Source organism: Oncorhynchus nerka, linkage group LG13 (assembly GCF_034236695.1).
Source record: "Oncorhynchus nerka isolate Pitt River linkage group LG13, Oner_Uvic_2.0, whole genome shotgun sequence".
Lineage (NCBI taxonomy): Eukaryota > Metazoa > Chordata > Actinopteri > Salmoniformes > Salmonidae > Oncorhynchus > Oncorhynchus nerka.
In genome coordinates, this window is record NC_088408.1 from 39,405,869 (window position 1) to 39,425,515 (window position 19,647).

Genomic DNA, 19,647 nt, shown 5'->3' on the forward strand with positions numbered 1-19,647 from the left:
AAAACACAGGCAACACTTGAGGGCGGTATGAAGGCTGAAACATGTTTGGATCAAGTTGAAGTTGAGATTTGAGCACCATTGATACTAGACAGCATTTGTCACATACAGTGGGGCAAAAAAGTATTTAGTCAGCCACCAATTGTGCAAGTCCTCCTACTTAAAAAGATGAGAGGCCTATAATTTTCATCATAGGTACACTTCAACTATGACAGACAAAATGAGAAGAAAAAAAAAAGAAAAAATCACATTGTAGGATTTTTTATGAATTTATTTGCAAATTATGGTGGAAAATAAGTATCTGATCACCTACAAACAAGCAAGATTTCTGGCTGTCACAGAACTGTAACTTCTTTAAGAGGCTCCTCTGTCCTCCACTCGTTACCTGTATTAATGGCACCTGTTTGAACTTGTTATCAGTATAAAAGACACCTGTCCACAACCTCAAACAGTCACACTCCAAGCTCCACTATGGCCAAGACCAAAGAGCTGTCAAAGGACACCAGAAACAAAATTGTAGACCTGCACCAGGCTGGGAAGAATGAATCTGCAATAGGTAAGCAGCTTGGTTTGAAGAAATCAACTGTGGGAGCAATTATTAGGAAATGGAAGACAGACAAGACCACTGATAATCTCCCTCGATCTGGGGCTCCACGCAAGATGGACCCCGTGGGGTCAAAATGATCACAAGAACGGTGAGCAAAAATCCCAGAACCACACGGGGGGACCTAGTGAATGACCTGCAGAGAGCTGGGACCAAAGTAACAAAGCCTACCATCAGTAACACACTACGCTGCCAAGGACTAAAATCCTGCAGTGCCAGATGTGTCCCCCTGCTTAAGCCAGTACATGTCCAGGCCCGTCTGAAGTTTGCTAGAGAGCATTCGGATGATCCAGAAGAAGATTGGGGGAATGTCATATGGTCAGATGAAACCAAAATATAACTTTTTGGTAAAAACTCAACTTGTCGTGTTTGGAGGACAAAGAATGCTGAGTTGCATCCAAAGAACACCATACCTATTGTGAAGCATGGGGGTGGAAACATCATGCTTTGGGGCTGTTTTTCTGCAAAGGGACCAGGACGACTGATCCGTGTAAAGGAAAGAATGAATGGGGCCATGTATTGTGAGAGTTTGAGTGAAAACCTCCTTCCATTGAAGATGAAACGTGGCTGGGTCTTTCAGCATGACAATTTTCCCAAACACACCGCCCGGGCAACGAAGGAGTGGCTTCGTAAGAAGCATTTCAAGGTCCTGGAGTGGCCTAGCCAGTCTCCAGATCTCAACCCCATAGAAAATCTTTGGAGGGAGTTGAAAGTCAGTGTTGCCCAGCAACAGCCCCAAAACGTCACTGCTCTATAGGATATCTGCCTGGTGGAATGGGCCAAAATACCAGCAACAGTGTGTGAAAACCTTGTGAAGACTTACAGAAAATGTTTGACCTCTGTCATTGCCAACAAAGGGTATATAACAAAGTATTGAGATAAACTTTTGTTATTGACCAAATACTTATTTTCCACCACAATTTGCAAATAAAATAATTAAAAATCCTACAATGTGATTTTCTGGGAAAAAAATTCTCATTTTGTCTGTCACAGTTGAAGTGTACCTATAATGAAAATTACAATTGGTGGCTGACTAAATAGTTTTCTGCCCCACTGTATAGCAGCTATCTGTCCACAGTAAGTGGTAATATCAGATGTCTGATGAAGGCCGAGGATAACCATATCCCACTTTACCAAAATGTGGTGGATGAGACAACCCCCACCCTCACTAAAACAATACTTCAACCGGTACTCATCTCAAAAAGCAACGGTGAGTGTTGCTCATGTACATAACATTTTCATTGTCAATTGTTGTATCTAAAATCACCTCTGTCGATGATGGATATGAAGTTACTGTAGTCACACTCATCATCGCCACAGATACAGTCGGTATCGCCTCCCTCAGAATATTTCCACCGTATCTTCAAGTCCCTCATCCGTACAAGAGTGCATATGGCTTTCTCTTCTCACTTTGAGTCACCAGCAGCGCTGTCTGTCTTAACCCACACTAACCACAGTATGTGTCACATCTTTGCCAACTTCAACCATAACCTTTCAGTCCGTGCCCTCACAGTGTATTTCAGACGCACGTGGGTTGCATTTACGTAGCTACACCTATCTATGACTGAGCACGTCTGGGGTGCCCCAGATTGATTCTTCCGTGTCAGTCCCTCATTAACCTTATCATGGAGTCACCACTGTAAGAGGCCAAATCATGCAGATGTTGCATTTTGAAGAAATACATCACATGACTTGCGTGTACAATGAGTGGGGAGTGAGTGGTCAAATTATTCCATTATTAGTATTATTCGATCATTTTTGATGATCTGCATGGCGTTCATTTCAGAACGTCTAGACTAACCTACTCCTCTGCTAATGTTATGGCTTGTCTTTTACATTTATTTAACTCGGCAAGTCAGTTAAGAGCAAATTCGTATTTACAATGACAGCCTAGGAACACTGGGTTAACTGCCTTGTTCAAGGGGCAGAAGGGCATATTTTTACCTTGTCAGCTCGGGGTTTCGATCAAGCAACCTTTTGTTTGCTGGCCCAACACTCTAACCACTAGGCTACCTGCCGCCCCGTTCCCATCTCAGTGTGCACATGCAGACTAATTATCCCCACTCACACATTTACGTATCCATACTCTATGTGTTGTAGCCTCACCTTAGTTCCAAAATTAGCTTTCTTACACTCTTGTCAGCGTTGCTGCCAGCGGGTCATCTGACTTGGTATGGGCACTGGCAGTCACTATCTGCCTGTGTAATGTGAGCTAGCCCCGCTTGGTCAGGTCCAGGGACACTTCATGTATTGGTATGTGTGAATGTGCTTTAACCTCTCACCATAGCCAGGCAGCCACAGTACAACAGTCGTGAACGGGTTTACAGGCAGGCAGTGTATCACTAGAAACCCTTACTGGCACGCTACATGACATCCATTTATGTCACCTGTCCAATTAACCAATAAGGCCCGAGGTATGGTATATGGCTAAACGCCAGGTACTCCGATGCAACGTGGAGTGCCTGGATACAGCCCTTAGCCGTGGTATATTGGCCATATACCACACACCAACGTAATTAGAGCAGTACAAATAAATGTTTTGTCATACCCGTTATATACGGTCTGATATAACAAGTCTTTCAGCCAATCAGCATTCAGGGATCAAATCACCCAGTTTATAATTTACCTTATAGTATAGTAGAGGGAGGGATGCTTTGTTTAACACAGGCCTATGAAAACTCTGAACAGATTATTTTTATGGAGTCTACTGTTGATATCTATGGTGGATCCTTCTTTTTTTAATCATTCTATTGGCATTAGAGTATTTGTGTAACCATATTTAATTTATTCATCTTTTCATCAATTCGATTTTGAGGACACATTTCGCGGATTTTGAGTTTAAAGAGGAAATGCTGACGGGGGTCAATGTTAAAAATATGAATGACTGAAATTCTCAGTCACATTTCACAACATTGGTGGAAAAACCAAAACTACAGACTTCATTAATGATTACGTCGTTTTTCAGCTTTTATGAATGAGCGATAGCCTTCACAGCGATATCCTTCCTCTGCAAAAAAGGACCATTCGTATGGTTCTCTTTTATTTTGAGTGTATGATCGTTCTTCCTGCAAGAACAGGGCTTATTGTGGCATATAATGACAACTGTAAATAACCATAGAAACAGGATTGTCATGTGAAAATGGAGGATCTTTTTCTGTGTCCCAAATGGCACCCTATTGGTCGAGATCGGTGTGGAAGAACTTGACTGGCCTATACAGAGCCCTGACCTCAACCCCATCAAACACTTTTGGGATGAATTGGAACGCCACACATCAGTGCCCGGCCTCACTCATGCTCTTGTGGCTGTATAGAAGCAATTCCCCACGGCAAAAAAAATTAAACGCTTTTGATTTCACCTCATTTTAACATTCTGTCATAAAGAGCACATGTTCATCTTCATAAAAAAAACTAATTTTCCCATCTCAAGAGGTCAAATTTAAAAAATGACTATAGTTGGTGCCTGTTAAAGATAGACTGAGTGAAATGAAGTTGCCATGAGCAGCAGCATATCTATGCATTTGCACGGGTTCTCTTCACGCTGTTACAGTGTGGCAGCCTCTGGGCCAATTTAGCAGAGAAGTTGAGCCTCGCGTTTCAACGCTCTTAGTTGTTGCAGAGATTGACCCACTATGATGTTTACTTTCTGCATCTAAGTGCCAAATAAAGTAATAGGGGTTGACTAACAAGGTTGATGATTTCAGAAGTTAAATCAGCCATAAATCCTTTTTGTGACAGGTGGAATGGAAACTTGTTGTGTGCAACAGGGTGTGGCACAAAACATTTTTTATTGTTAAAAATATGTTTCGCCTGTCTATCTGTGGGTAACAGGGATGATATGTTATGTTCGACACGTTCAGTTTTCCACCACAGAACACAAAAATTGCCAAAAGGAGTAGAACTAGCTCACCTGCTTTTATACTATGATTTCACTCTTAGATGTTCAATGATTCTTTTTGAAAAAAAAAAATGAAAAAAATTGTAGTTTCACCATATTATAACAAGAGTACAGTTCAGATAACAGCGTTCACATTCAAATGAAGGACATATGTAAATGAATCACTAATCACATGAAGTAAATAATAATCTTTAAACTTTGTTAAACTTTGTCTTTGTTAACTTTGTCAAAGCAACAAAATAACTCTGGCTTTACAGTAATGGTGACAACTTAGAGAGAAATCTTTGGGTCAAGTGGGTTAAAATCTTCCTAGCAGTCACAGAGGGTGCATGGAGGGTCATGTCAAAATGCTGAAATGTGGCACTTTAACAAGTCTTTATTCATATGACAAATCAGATTTATTGAATTCTCCATGTGGTTTATATTAAAGGGCACTTAGTTTAATTTAACAGGCTTTTAAATTGAATATTGGTGCACAATTTCTACTTCAAATATCAAAGGGACGCAAAACGCACTCATTTCCTGGAGTGACCTACATACACATGCACGTTCACACACACACACACACACACACACACACACACACACACACACTGAACAACACACTCAGCCTTTGAAGGCTTCATGTGGGTGGTTTTGTGTGCCATATTTTTCCTATGGGGAGAGTTTCCATTTGCAAGGTGTTGTTTTATTTTGTTTGTTGTTGAGCCTGTTGAAGGTTTATTTCATTGCCAATTATCACATCAACTTTTCTCATATGGGCTTCTTTCTTTCTCTGTATTCTTGTTTCGTGTAAAGCCCTCCATCTGGTCTCTCTCCCACCACTACCCCCATCCTCTACCCCCCATTCCCTACCCTCCTACCCCTCATCCTCCAGCCAGCACCTTCCATTGGGCCCCATTAATAATGCAGGGGACAATCCCGCCTCGGAAACACTCCTCCCCCCCGGCCTGCCAATCACCCGGCTTAATTAGCACGTGAGAGCATGGTCGCCAAGCGCCCGGCCACCCATTCACCAATCACCACACACCTCTGGCTCTGGTGGCAACGCTCAAAATCTTCATGGTAATGAAGATTCATCTGAAATAACCCCAATACTATCTTGATCATCTTTTTGGCAGTTTCAGGCCAAAGTGATGGTGTGAGTGTTTTGCTTGTGTCAGAGTTTTGTGTGGTTGATATCGCTGAGGTGTCCGTGGTTGCATTGTAGCTTCATTAGAAAGGGTTCTGTGATTATTGAACTGATCATAGGAGGAGGAAGGGGTCATTAACCGACGAGACAAAGGAGAGGGATTTTGCTTGAGGTGCAGATTAGGGTAGTTAGTGATTATCCTGTTGCTTTAGTCAATACCAATGTACTCTCCGAGATTAGACACACAAAAGCGTGTACGCCACATTACTTTTCTACCATTTCTAACATGTAAGTAATATCAAGTTGCTAGTTACAATTCAGGTAGAAACAATGTCTGGATACAGTGGATTGTCGTACTCTTCTTGGAGACAGCCATTGCCTCATCTACCTTCCAAATCAACAAAATGTTTGTCACGGACACTGGCCAGCTCAGAAATACAGTAATAGAAACATGTTAAAGTATGGAGGAATCTACTCTACTGTATTAGAAGTGTGGCCACATCGTTAATATCAAAGTAGACACAGAATGAGATACAACAGTGAATATTATTTACATTTGAGTCCATGCAGAATTATAGCCAAGGTCTATAGATAACTCCGTGTTTCTATCACATTTGCAGTCTGTTACCATATAAGACAGCGTAATGACTCACCCTGCTTTCTGACCTACAATGTGGGAAGGGAAGTCATGATTCATGCAAGCTGCAGCTAATGCAGGCCGGAGCCTAAAATACTCTGGTATGCAATTCTCACACACTCACATGCACACCCACACACTCACATATGCACAGATGTACTCAGCAACAGTTTGTGAGACATGAGAAAGTTACCAGAGTGTGTAGAGTAACAGAATGAGTGGCCAAGTTGAGAAGGCTTTCTGAGGTAATGCTAGCATGTTTGTCTATATTTTGAGATGCATTCCAGGTACGAGCTACGTAACTTGCATTTTGTGTCGGGAAGTGGTGTGAAGAGTTGCTGTGTTATTGTTTTTGGTAAGTCACGTAGTTGTAGTCTTAACACTCTTGTCGTAAAGTAGATTCTGCAATTATAGCAATTAAATCACTGCAACCTCATTACAACTTCATCTAAATGAGGGACTGCTTCAAAAAATCTAATTAAACGTTGCTGCTTATGTTGACATACTAATTTGACTAAGGCACTGTGCGGTGGAATTAAAGAGCACTGATTAGATAAAACAAAAATCCCCTTAACTTCATCATTAGAATGAATTTGATACTTTTAAAGAGAGGGATTTACTCTGCAGGTAAGATCAGAAGGAAGGCTATACAGTACGATGTATGTTTCATTTCAATCAACAGTAAGTCATGACTCATGAGAGAGCCTGTAATGTGGACTGTCTGGAATAACTTCTCTGCTAGCTACATGTGTAATGATCACCCTCTTGTCTCACAGGCAATACGTGAGCATTTTAACCTGCTGTAATCTGGCTAACAGTTGTCTTAGATAGTTTAAACAGTGTGTGCTATTGTACTTTTTACTAATTGTTTTCTTTTTGGAGGGTGAATCCCGATGGCGTGCTTAGTATTGATTACATTCTGAAGGATATGGCACTCTGCCTGCCTCATTAAGACATTAACTACCTTTGATTTTAATGGTAGATTGTACAGAACTCTAAGGGCCGGTTTCCCGGACACAGATTAAGCCTAGTCCTGGGCAAAAAAAATGGACTAGGCTTAACTTTGACACACAGGTGTAATCATTCTAGTGGTCCCTGCAGCGTACGCTCAAAATGGTGTGATTAGAATGCTTATTTAAAGGGCCTACCGGGTGGCTCAGTGGTCTAAGGCACTGCATCGCAGTGCTAGCTTTGCCACCAGAGATTCTGGGTTCGAGTCCAGGCTCTATTGCAGCTGGCCGCGACTGGGGGGCCTATGGGGCAGCGAACAATTGGCCCAGCATCGTCTGGGTTTGGCCGGCAGGAATATCCTTGTCTCATCACGCACTAGCGACTCCTGTGGCGGGCCGGGCGCAGTGCACGCTGACCAGGCCGCCAGGTGCACAGTGTTTCCTCCGACACATTGGTGCGGCTGGCTTCCGGGTTGGATGGGTATTGTGTCAAGAAGCAGTGCGGCTTGGTTGGGTTGTGTTTCGGAGGACGCAGACAAGACTGTAACTACTACCAATTGGGGAGAAAAAAGGTGTACATTTTATTTTTTATAAAAAAATAATGGTTATTTAGAACGTCCAGTTTCGATTGATGCAACAGTCAGCATTTGAGATGGCTACCCTGTTTTTTCACAGAAACTTGTTTCACAAACACAGTCCTTACAATGTTATATCCTGAATGTGTCTAGTTTATTTTTGGATGCAATGTTCAGACATTCACAGAAGTAGCGTTAGCATAACACATTCATCCAAACCAGAAAATGTAGGCTACATTAGTCCTAGCGCTGAGGAAAGATTGACGTAACACAAGCGGTCAACTCTCAGCTGACAGAAACCATAATATCAATAAGCTAATAGCTAATAGCTATTTACAAGTCATCACATCACAGGTGAGCTCACCATTGATCGAAATAATTGAGTAAAAAACATTATAAAAATGTTAAGTAATCCAACGATGGGTAGTTTGTGCGGTCCGCCATGTTTTGTTGTTGTTGAGGCAACCAAAGATAAGAAGATGAGACAAAATGAGTTTGGTCTGTTTGCAATATGCATGTTGAAGAGGGTGTGTCGTCTACCATCATTCACTTCCCTTCATTCACTTCCGGGAGTTTACTTGAAAGAGGAGTGAACCATCCCACCTCATTTTGTTATAACATCTTTTGTCTGATAGACTTTACGTGACACCCAGAATGCATTGTATCATGTCAACAAACATGGCACCACACATAGCTGGCAAATAGCTTAGCATTAGCTCATCATAATCAGTACAACCTTCATAAAAGTATTTTACACACATCATATGTGTCCACTAAAATCTATGCAAGAATTGGTGTCACCAGTACTTGAAAACATGAATAAGACTGTAAATAGATTATACTCCATACATACATACGGTATGCTCCACTAGAAATGACAACAAGATAAACAGAAAATAAGGCACGTACTTTGATAGGAACACACACACGTCCAAAGTTATTATTTGTAAGGAAAACAACAATGAAGGCAATTCGAGCACCAGCCAGAAAATGTGCCAGGGGGGAAAAGTTTGTGCAAGACTGCACAAATGTCTGCATACTTGATGTGCGGAAACACTGGGGAAGTGATTGGCCTCTACTCGAAGAGAGATGTTTGTCCTGCTCAGTAAAGCCTTAAACATTAATTGTTCGCAACAGTAAAATGGGCTACTTCTATGTGAATTAATGAGAAGGAACACGCCTCAATACGCCTCAATTCAAAATGTTGTTAGAAAATAAAACTTGAAACTAATTTGAAATTGACAAATTTAAGCATAGCCTATAAAGGGCAGCATGTGTTAACTGTCCTGTTGCGTAGAAATCACATTTTGGAACAGTGTGTGCATTCTGAAATTACGCGCATAAAAAGAAACTCACATGTGAAAAGGTTCATCTGTGTGCCCGGGAAACCACCCCTTAATGTCATTACTGTGCAAGTCTCCCAGTGCTCCGGCAGGTGTGCAAAATCAGTTGTGCTCTCTCCTCCCTTCTTCCTTCCCTCTCCTTCCTCCTCTCCTCCCTCACTTTTCTCTCCTCCCGCCTTCACAATCACCAGACACAGAGCTGATCCCATTCATCAATGTCAGCAGGCAGGAGCTCCAGGGTTTGGTCTGCAAAACTGCAGAGAATCACCTTAGGGAGTCATAGACCCAGAGGCTCTATTCCAAAAGACTGTCCCGAACCAGGTCTGAGTAACATTGCATACCACACCTGGGATCATATTATCCACTTATTTCAGACTCTAACCATTGTAAAGCAATGTTCCATTTTTCAATGATGAACATGCCACATGCACAGTGTCTTACAAAATTCCTTAAATTAATATTTCAAGTCTCTGGCAACCTATGGTCGAAAATGTATGATATGCTGTTTTTAGCTCTGGCTCGGGATCAAAGTGTAGGGAGGCAATATTTATCTCTAGTTGGGTGAAAAGGTTCTGGGTCCGTTTGTTGATTGAGTTGGGCTTTAATGAACTCCTGGCATAGCCTGACTCATCTCTGTGTCTTTGGCCCAGCTCTTTGCCTTGAACGCTGAGGTCTCTCTTTCCTGCTTATGGTCTGTCTGCCACATCTGTAACCCCTCTCTGTGGCCTGAGCAGACCCATAGTTCAATGCAGATGCACTATCCACTGTGCTCTCATAGCCACGTGTTCATGTAGAGACCTCTATTATAGATAGATAAAATAAAATAAAATTGTATTCAACATTCTGGCCTGTGGAGGTGATAAGGGGAAACCCTCCTGATGCAAACGCTCAACTATGTCTAACGTAGAATTCAAATGTATTCAACGTCATAGATTCAGCATGAACTCGCTTGCGTAAATGGTTCTCCATCATTTAATGAGTTAAAAATGAGATCAGAAGTGACAGAAAAGTAACCATGCAGTATGACCAGGCTAAACCAAAATGGTTCCACGTTAAAATAGGTTCAACGAGGTCAGTTCAGTTGAGTCACATTGTTTACAGATCAACTGTATTCCATAGAAGAGCTCAGTCAGCGCCGTCAGCACGTCGAATGTCTGTGTCCTGTATGCATGGTCTCCGGTTCAATATGAGAATCCATTGAACCGATGGAAGCCAGATTGATCCATATCTTGGCCTCTGAGAGTAACAGCTTTTCTCAGCCACTGACGTCACTGTCTTATCTGTCTGTGGTTACACAGTCAGCTGGAAACCCCCGCTGAGAAGAGATCCTTTCTTTCACTCTCGTTTCTGCCATTTTTCTCCCTCAGGCAAGAGAATCATTCTCTCTCTTTGCATGATACATTTCTTTAACATTTTAGTCATTGATTTAAAAGACACTCTCATCCAGAGCGACTTACATTAAGTAGCGAGTGCATACATTTTCGTACTTTTTCATACTGATGATCTGCCGTAGTACTTAAATGTACATTTTGTCATAAGCAAAACGTGTTTACGACAACATATGTTACATTGCCAGCCTCTGTCATTAACCAGTCATTAAGGTTACTCCTTAGCCCAATAAATAGTATTGGTCCTTGAATGGTGCCTTGAGGAACACCAGACACTGATAAAGCCCAGTGGTACGTACCAGAGAGACATCTAAGGTCACTTAAAGGCAGCGCTTCTGAGTCCATTCTCATTACAATTCGTCATGAGCCCTCTGATAGTGATCTCTGTTTCAATCAATTCCTATTCTCAAACATCCTCACTCTGCATATTCTATAATGAAGCATTAACATGTTTCCATCGCTGTAGTTTGGCTAGGAATGAACTGCCACCTTCGGTGTGATATCACAGATTTTTGATGAATATCAATGAGACCTACAGCATGTGCTCACTTCAACTTGTCTGTTATTTATATATTTTTGTATGATTTATTTATATGCAGAATTAGGGAGAAACATCTCCACAAATTCCGTCACCACCTTAACAGTGCTCTGCCCAGCCCTCTCAGGTGTCTGACTGTCTGCGCCTCTCAATGATTCGGTTTCATGAATCTACTACAATTAATTTACCTAAAGCCCCAGACCAAATCCCTCTAACAGGCTGAGGAAATAATTACCTTGATGGCAAGGAGAACATGTACTACATGGATTCCTGCATCACTGTTGTAATATCAATAGATGACTTCACGATTTAATAGTTGAACAACTACCCATGAGGCCCTCCAGGTGGTTTAATAAGCAGAATTCTGTCATTTCCTGCGGGAGAGAGAGAAATCTAGCTGCATGAAGAGAATCATGCAGGAGCCTGAGAGCATTGATTTGAGGAAATTGCCACTTAGGTATAATGGAATAGTCATCTGGGTTGACCTTCATGTTGCAGTGAGTGGAGGGATCTGCTCCCTCATTTTAGAGAAATTGCAAAGATGAATGTATGCATTTATAGGAACATACATCAGGCACTGGGAGGAACACATGTCTGTCTCTCTCTCTCTCTCTCTCTCTCTCTCTCTCTCTCTCTCTCTCTCTTTCTCTCTCTGTCTGTCTCTCTGTCTCTGTCTGTAAATATTGGAGCACTATTGAAACATATCAACCCCTCACAATAAAGTGACTGCCTTTAAAAACCAACAAATCCCTTTGAAAACTGTAGCCTCAATTCGATTCAGAAACCACTATGCCAGTGTCAAATTGTAAATAGGATCATTTGGGTCAGGAAGTCAGTCTTGTCTAAAACGGAGTTTGGAACATCCGTGCGTCATAACGGGTAATTGAAGGTTGGTTTTTGACTTGACTATGTCCATTTGCCCACTAACATGTATGGGTAACAGCTGTGATTGCTCTCTATCCAACAGCATAGGCAGTGATACAGACCTGCCCGGCAGCTCCCACTTTGTTTCCATAAGACAACACGTCGCACATTTTTTTACTTGACAAATACTGCACCAAACACCTTTGTTAGATGTAAAAATTGTCGGTTTACTTATTTGATTATAATTTATTGAAAGATAAATCACATCCAGTCTGAACTGTGCGATGTAGTAGGGAGTTTTAGTTTGCAACAGGCCAATATTATACATAGTTGAGCGCATAAAATGTGGTAATTAACGACAAGGACCATAATCCATTGCGCATCTACTTGTCCAGTCTGTGTTTATTTTATACCTGCTACAGAAGAGACAAAAGAATGCTTGATTGTGAGGTTATATAGAGAGCAGCTGGTGCTTAGTGAGGTATCTCTACCTGAAAATACATGATCTAACTGATTGATAGTCAGTATTCAGCAGTCCTAAAAGTATGCCTTATTTACTTTTACGATCTACAAAATAGTGATTTTGTCAGACCACACAGGCAGCAGCTCTATAGAGATGAGACGATGACTTGGAATTAAATAATAAAGTCATCAAATAAAACACATGTAATATACACAACAAATTAAATATTTTATTAAAGTCAAATCATGTGAATAAATTATGCTTAATAAGTGATCAGCAGTAATGGGCAGTCACTACCATCATGGGACTTTATTTTATTCTGTGTTACAGCATTCAACCCACATAATGGATCGTTTTTAAAAAATGATTTAAATTGAAAAAAACGTGATTTCATTTTTTTTTTTATAGAACCGACCTAATCGCTCAGCACTTAGACACAAGAAAACACACGTGCCAATCGACATGTTCAGTGGCTCTTTAAAGCCATGTTTGACATCCATACCTCTACAAGCATATTTGTTATTGCAAGCTACTTCATTTGGATTCTGTCATTAAAGCCATGCTCATCCTCAAGAGTAATTACAGGCATCTGTCCTAATGGTACACAGTAACACAGTGTTCTCTCCTGTTCCTCGTAGCCTTGCTACTATCCTGCTTAGGAGACTTGGGCCTTCGTCCCAAATGGCACCTTATTCCCTAGACCAGAGCCTGATGGGCCTTAGTCATAAGTGGTGCACTATAAAGGGATGAGGGTGCCATTTGGAACGCAACCCTAGTATTGCAGCGGCAGACAGGGCTTGTTTTACGACCAGCAAATGCAATCATAGAGAGTGATTCTGATTTTTTTGAATGGGAACTATGCTATTTGTTTGTTTTCCAGGGCAGAAACTTTGGTAAGACTCTGGCCAAGCTGCTCCCATGATGAAGAAACTCATTTAACTCATGTTCTTAACCACAGCAGCAGGTACAGCACATCAACTTGTTTGTTTTATACTGTAAGCATAGGCCTATATGCTTTCAAAGAACGATAAGGTATGCAAATATAAGGATTTGTCATTTGGGGTGTCGGCACTCAGCACAGTAGTTCTATTGTTTGTTGAAGAAATACTCGTTTCAGTTTTGGAATGGGTAGGGAATAACAAGACAAGTTATTCAGATGAGAGTTGAGACTAGCAAAGAGACCCCCGGTTTAAATTCATTCCTAATTGCTCTCTTTCTCCCCTATATCTCTCACATATACTGTAAAGGGAGATACCTAGTCAGTGTCTCTGAAGCAGAGAGGTGCAGGGGGCTGCCGTAATCGACATCCTCATCTTCGGCGCCCGAGGAACAGTGGGTTAACTGCCTTGCTCAGGGGCGGAATGACAGATTTGAACCTTGTCATTTCAGGGATTCGATCCGGCAACCTTTCGGTTACTGGCCCAACGCTCCTACCCGCCAGGCTATCCGCAGTACATACACACATTGTTATTGTAGACAGGACATGTTAAATGACTCAGGTTTTTAAGAAATGTGCTCATATTACTCACTTACGTCATCTCGATAGCGGCAGCAACAGCATGCTCATTACCTGCATGTTGTGCACAGGGCCTCTGGAGGACAACCCTCTGACATCATGGTCGTCTATGTTTAATTGTAATGAATAACATTATAGCCTTGCCTTGGAAAAATATATGAATTCCAGATACATTTCATGTTGAACAGGTCTGTATGGCCTGTACAGTGGCGTCATTGCTTATAGACTATATAATGCCCCTTGAAGGTGAATTTATACTAGTGGAACAACAGGATTTGTCATTAGAGACCCGTGATTAATGCCAAGTGGATCTTGAACGTAATGAGCCATTGAATCTGATTCTGTGTCAGAGCCAATGAAGGAAATGACTCACTGCACACTAGACTGGCATTTCCTACCAATCAAAGGAGCTCAGTGAGGCCCGTCTTATATAAGACAGCAAGGAGACTTCAAATGATATCTTTCCTAAGCACAGGAGACTGGGTTTTGTTGTTTCCTGAAAATGCAACTGCTCGGTTTTCAACTTGATTCTCCTCTAAAGGGAAGAAATGTAAATGTAAGATGGTGTAGTGAACGATGTCAAAACAGTCTAACCTTGTCCTTTGTGTTGTCCGTTAAGACACCTCACATCCTACTCCAATCCGTGGAAATGGCTGGAGAGAAATAGAGGCATGTAGGTCTGAAGAGGAGTGCGCTGTAATGGCATCCAGGGTGTATGTGTGGGGGAGGGGGTTTGGTCGCCATTAGAGGGGATGATGCCCTGCTTCTGGTATGAGTCATGTGACCTCTCTCTTGTCATGAGTGTGGCACTCTCAGCTTTGTTTCGTGCTCAGAGAGAGAGAGAGAGAGAGAGAGAGAGAGAGAGAGAGAGAGAACGAGCAAGCCCGGGGGCTGTTGGTGTGGAGCCCTCCCCATTTCCCCCTCCTCTCCCTCCTGTCAGTCCCCTCTCTGCATATGGCTCCTCAGAGACACAGAGAGACATCACAGAGCCCATCATGATGCTGTCATCGCCCCCTCTCCTTCAGAGCCCCCTAAGCTGGAACACATCTTACTGCCATGTCGTAGGTGTATGAAACCATCCACTGTTTTGTCATACACAAGAAAAAATGTTTTCTGTAAGTAGCTCCTTTGTGTACTGTACTGTATGTACATGCTGCTCTGTAGTAGCACATACTATACCGTAGTAGCACATACTGTACTGTAGTAGCACATGCTGCTCTGTAGTAGCACATACTATACCGTAGTAGCACATACTGTACTGTAGTAGCACATACTATACTGTAGTAGCACATACTGTACTGTATGCACATGCTGCACTGTAGTAGCACATACTATTCCGTAGTAGCACATACTGTACTGTAGTAGCACATACTATACTGTAGTAGCACATACTGTACTGTATGCACATGCTGCACTGTAGTAGCACATACTATACTGTAGTAGCACATACTGTACTGTATGCACGTGCTGCTCTGTAGTAGCACATACTATACTGTAGTAGCACATACTGTACTGTAGTAACACATACTGTATTATAGTAGCACATACTATACTGTAGTAGAACATACTATACTGTAGTAGCACATACTGTTCTGTAGCAGCACATACTATACTGTAGTAGCATATACTATACTTTAGTAGCACATACTGGATTGTAGTAGCACATACTGTACTGTAGTAGCACATACTATACTGTAGTAGCATGTACTATACTGTAGTAGCACATACTGTATTGTAGTAGCACATACTATACTGTAGTACCACATACTGTATTGTAGTAGCACATTCTATACTGTAGTAGCACATACTGTATTATAGTAGCACATACTATACTGTAGTAGAACATACTATACTGTAGTAGCACATACTGTTCTGTAGCAGCACATACTATACTGTAGTAGCATATACTATACTTTAGTAGCACATACTGGATTGTAGTAGCACATACTGTACTGTAGTAGCACATACTATACTGTAGTAGCATGTACTATACTGTAGTAGCACATACTGTATTGTAGTAGCACATACTATACTGTAGTACCACATACTGTATTGTAGTAGCACATACTATACTGTAGTAGCACATACTGTATTGTATTAGCACATACTATACTGTAGTAGTACATACTGTATTGTAGTAGCACATACTATACTGTAGTAGCACATACTGTACTGTAGTAGCACATACTCTACTGTAGTAGCACATATTGTATTGTAGTAGAACATACTATACTGTAGTAGCACATACTATACTGCAGTAGTACATACTGTACTGTAGTAGCACATACTATACTGTAGTAACACATATTGTACTGTAGTAACATATATTGTATTGTAGTAATACATACTGTACTGTAGTAATACATACTGTTCTGTAGTAGCACATTGCATTGAATTCAAATAGGCTGTGTGCAGGTGTGTGTGCGTGCTTGTGTACATACATGCGTGCGTACGTACATTGTGTATGTGTATGTGTGTATGTGTATGCGTGTATATACATTGTAGTTCAAAATTATTGACACCCTTGTTAAAGATTAGCAATAATAAAATACATAATTCAAATACTGAGCTTTATTGTATGCAAAAAAATGATCTATTATTTTATACTAGTACAATTGCTCAGAGGAAAGAGGTTATTTTTTACATGTTTTTTTTCTCATAAAGGTAGAGGTTAAAATGATTAACACCTAAAGATTCATATAAATAAACTAGTCAACATTTTAGTATTTGGTCCCATATTCCTAGCACACAATGACTACATCAAGGTTGTGACTTGTTGGATGCATTTGTAGTTTGTTTTGGCGGTGTTTCGGATTATGTTTTGCCCAATAGGAACTGAAGAATAAATGATGTATTGTGTCGTTTTGGAGTTATTGTAAATCAGAAAAGAAGATGTTTCTGAACACTTACATTCATGTGGATGCTACCATGATTATGGCAATCATGAATTAATCGGGGTCAAAGATCATTCCCCCAAGACGTGCCGACCTCTCACCATTACCAATAACATGGGAGGTTAGAATGTCTTAGAGGTTTGATCTTTGACCCTCTGTAACTTTCTCACTCAGAATTATTATATTATTGCTCGTCTTTATTAAGGACGTCAATCATTCCAGACCCCACTGCATGTACAGAATATGTAACGTTTCAACCGTGATGTGTGAAGTGTAGAGCCGAGAACTGACTCCTCTCCAGCCTCATTAGTGTTAATCAGTGCCACTCAGATCTGTGTTAGTGCTTCGGGAGAAGGAGTTGTGGTAAAGCCCCTGGAGTCAGCTCTGTTGACGGGTGTCGGGAAACTCACCGCCACGCTTTTTGATCTGTGCAGGAGTGTTAGTTACAAAGCCGGTTAGCTGCGTCGGTTAGCTGCGTCGGTTAGCTGCGTCGGTTAGCTGCGTCGGTTAGCGAAAAGAGCTACAGTTGAAAAAAAAAAAACTTGAAAAAAGAAAAAGAGCTTTTGCATCCCTCAGCAATTCGAATCAGAACGTGACCATAGCCAGCTATTTTGTGGTGCGTGTGTGTGTGTGTGTGTGTGTATATATCCCTTGTATTTTCCTTTCCCCACTGTGAAACAGACAGTCTGAAATGGAAGCAAGGCGAATGCCCATTCCAGGGTTGGAAATAGCATGTTTGAGTTGTTATGAACCTTGCAACCACATCTGGAGACATTATTCTTGGAAGACAGGTCATCATCCTGCCAAGCCAACTGAGAAATGTTTGGTGGAAAAAAAGGAGAAAAAAAAAGAAACAATAATTAGGGCTGGCCACTCAGACAACCACTGTAAATGTCTGGACAGGGGATCCCCGCATGGAAAACATATGATATCCTTGCCTGGAATGATGTCTGGTGTAGTAACAGTTTGTTTTTATACCTGGAGAGGTAACAGCCAGTACTCTATCCCCTCAGGTAGTTGATGACTACATGGTGTGGACTGTAGAAGAACCTGGACATGCGTGGCATTTCACTACCCTTGCGGTGCAGCAGAGTAACTTTTTCCTCCGTCTGAGATCCAGAGTGTCCACAGCACACCCGGGTCCACGTCCATTTGCGAGGCAGGATTCCCATTTTCAACAGAGACATTTCCATTTGCCAGGGGAGAAGTCTCCATTCTCACCAGTAATGTCGTCGTCCCCTATGGCGAGGCGGTGTCTTGGAGTCGTGTTACCGATATTATATTTGCCTGACTGAGTGAGAGCCAAGACTCTTTCAAATGTGGCACGGTGTCAGAAGGTTAAGGAATGCACGGTCTGGCCGGTCACAAGGGACTCAATTTAATGTGACTGATCGCTACATGTACACAAAGTGGTCTGTCTTCCACGTGAACAACCAGGAATGAAGTAGGGGTTGTCGGGTAAGCAAACTCAGGGGTTGAAAGAGTGATATGACTTCTCTGCGGGAAGATAGTTTCATGCTTATCAATCACCAGGGGGTGAGCAGAGGGGAACGTTAGGCTGGCACTGACTTCACGCAAATGCGCAGCCGGTTCCCAGTGCAGGACTTCTTAGGATGATGATGTGTTTTGAAAGAACTATATAGTCACGCAGTAGTTCTGATTTAGTCATGTTTTAGCTTTACGTTAGTGGCCAGTGCTGCGGAAGTGAAGAGTCATTATGTGATGGAAAACAGCCTGGCAGGCACTATCTGTGTTCATCGCTTGGTTTCTATAGTGATTTCAAATGGTTTCAGTTGATCATTTACATTGTTCTTCGGTCATTTCCTATTTCATAATCACTCGAGACGGAACGTTCGTCCAAACGTGCCGTTGTTTGAGTGCAAAAAAGATCCCCTTTTGCAGATTCTCACCGCACTGTGTATGTGGACAACTGATAGCATTTGAATAGCTTGACCATATGCATTTCTTCCCTGCCAAATCTCAGCTTTCTGGTGGCTTAAAGCAACAGGAACAACTGCATTCCCTCACACAGTTTACACAGAGGTGGTGAGGAGGCTGGAGTTGTGTTTGTGTAGCGGGTGTTCGCTCCTCTCCCTGTCGAGACTCGTGTTACTCTGTGCCGAGTGTGTTCGAGTGCCACTCATCGTCGCGATCCCTCCCAACCTGGATAGATTACCAGCATGTGGCCTTTTCTTCTTACTGCCTGTGTGAAAGGACGACACCCTTGAGACTAAGCCTTCTGTTGTGCTATGTCAGTGTCTGTGTGCAGTGAGGTATGCAAGCCGTTTTTCTGTTTGCGCTGTGGCGTGCGTGTGTTTGCTTGGGAGTATGGTCAGGATTGGGTTGTGTGTGGGGTTGTCTACAGGAGTCTACGTGGAGTTATGTGTGTGTGGACGGGGGAGGATTGTATTATTGCTTGTGTGTTTGCATGCACGGGTGTATATGAGTGGGAATGTGTTAAGTGCCTGTGACTCGAGTGTGTGTGTGTGTGTGTGTGTGTGTGTATGTGTGTGTGTGTGTGTGTGTGTGTGTGTGTGTGTGTGTGTGTGTGTGTGTGTGTGTGTGTGTGTGTGTGTGTGTGTGTGTGTGTGTGTGCGTGCGTGCGTGTGTTGATGCTAGACCAGGGAAGGGGGAAGTGAGAGGGTAGAGCTGAATGCTGAGCTAGGCGGAGGCGGTTTAATCTCGTCATGGTGCAAGTGTTGAATCATGGGGTTGACTGTGTTTGGGGCTGGTGGGGTGGGATGAGGCTGTGCAAGGAGAGGGCCACTGATGTCAGCCCTGCAGTATGCGCACACTCACCGACAGGGCCCGCCGCATTATGCTGAAAGCTGACCCCCCCCTGTTGTGCTTC

The 19,647-nt window shown here is 42.1% G+C and overlaps 1 protein-coding gene across 2 annotated transcripts in view; it reads left to right on the forward strand.

Moving 5' to 3' along the window:
- The window catches only part of bach2b (BTB and CNC homology 1, basic leucine zipper transcription factor 2b), a 94,855-nt gene that overhangs the window by 53,358 nt on the left and 21,850 nt on the right, over positions 1-19,647 (forward strand). The gene's annotated exons all lie outside the window — the stretch shown is intronic.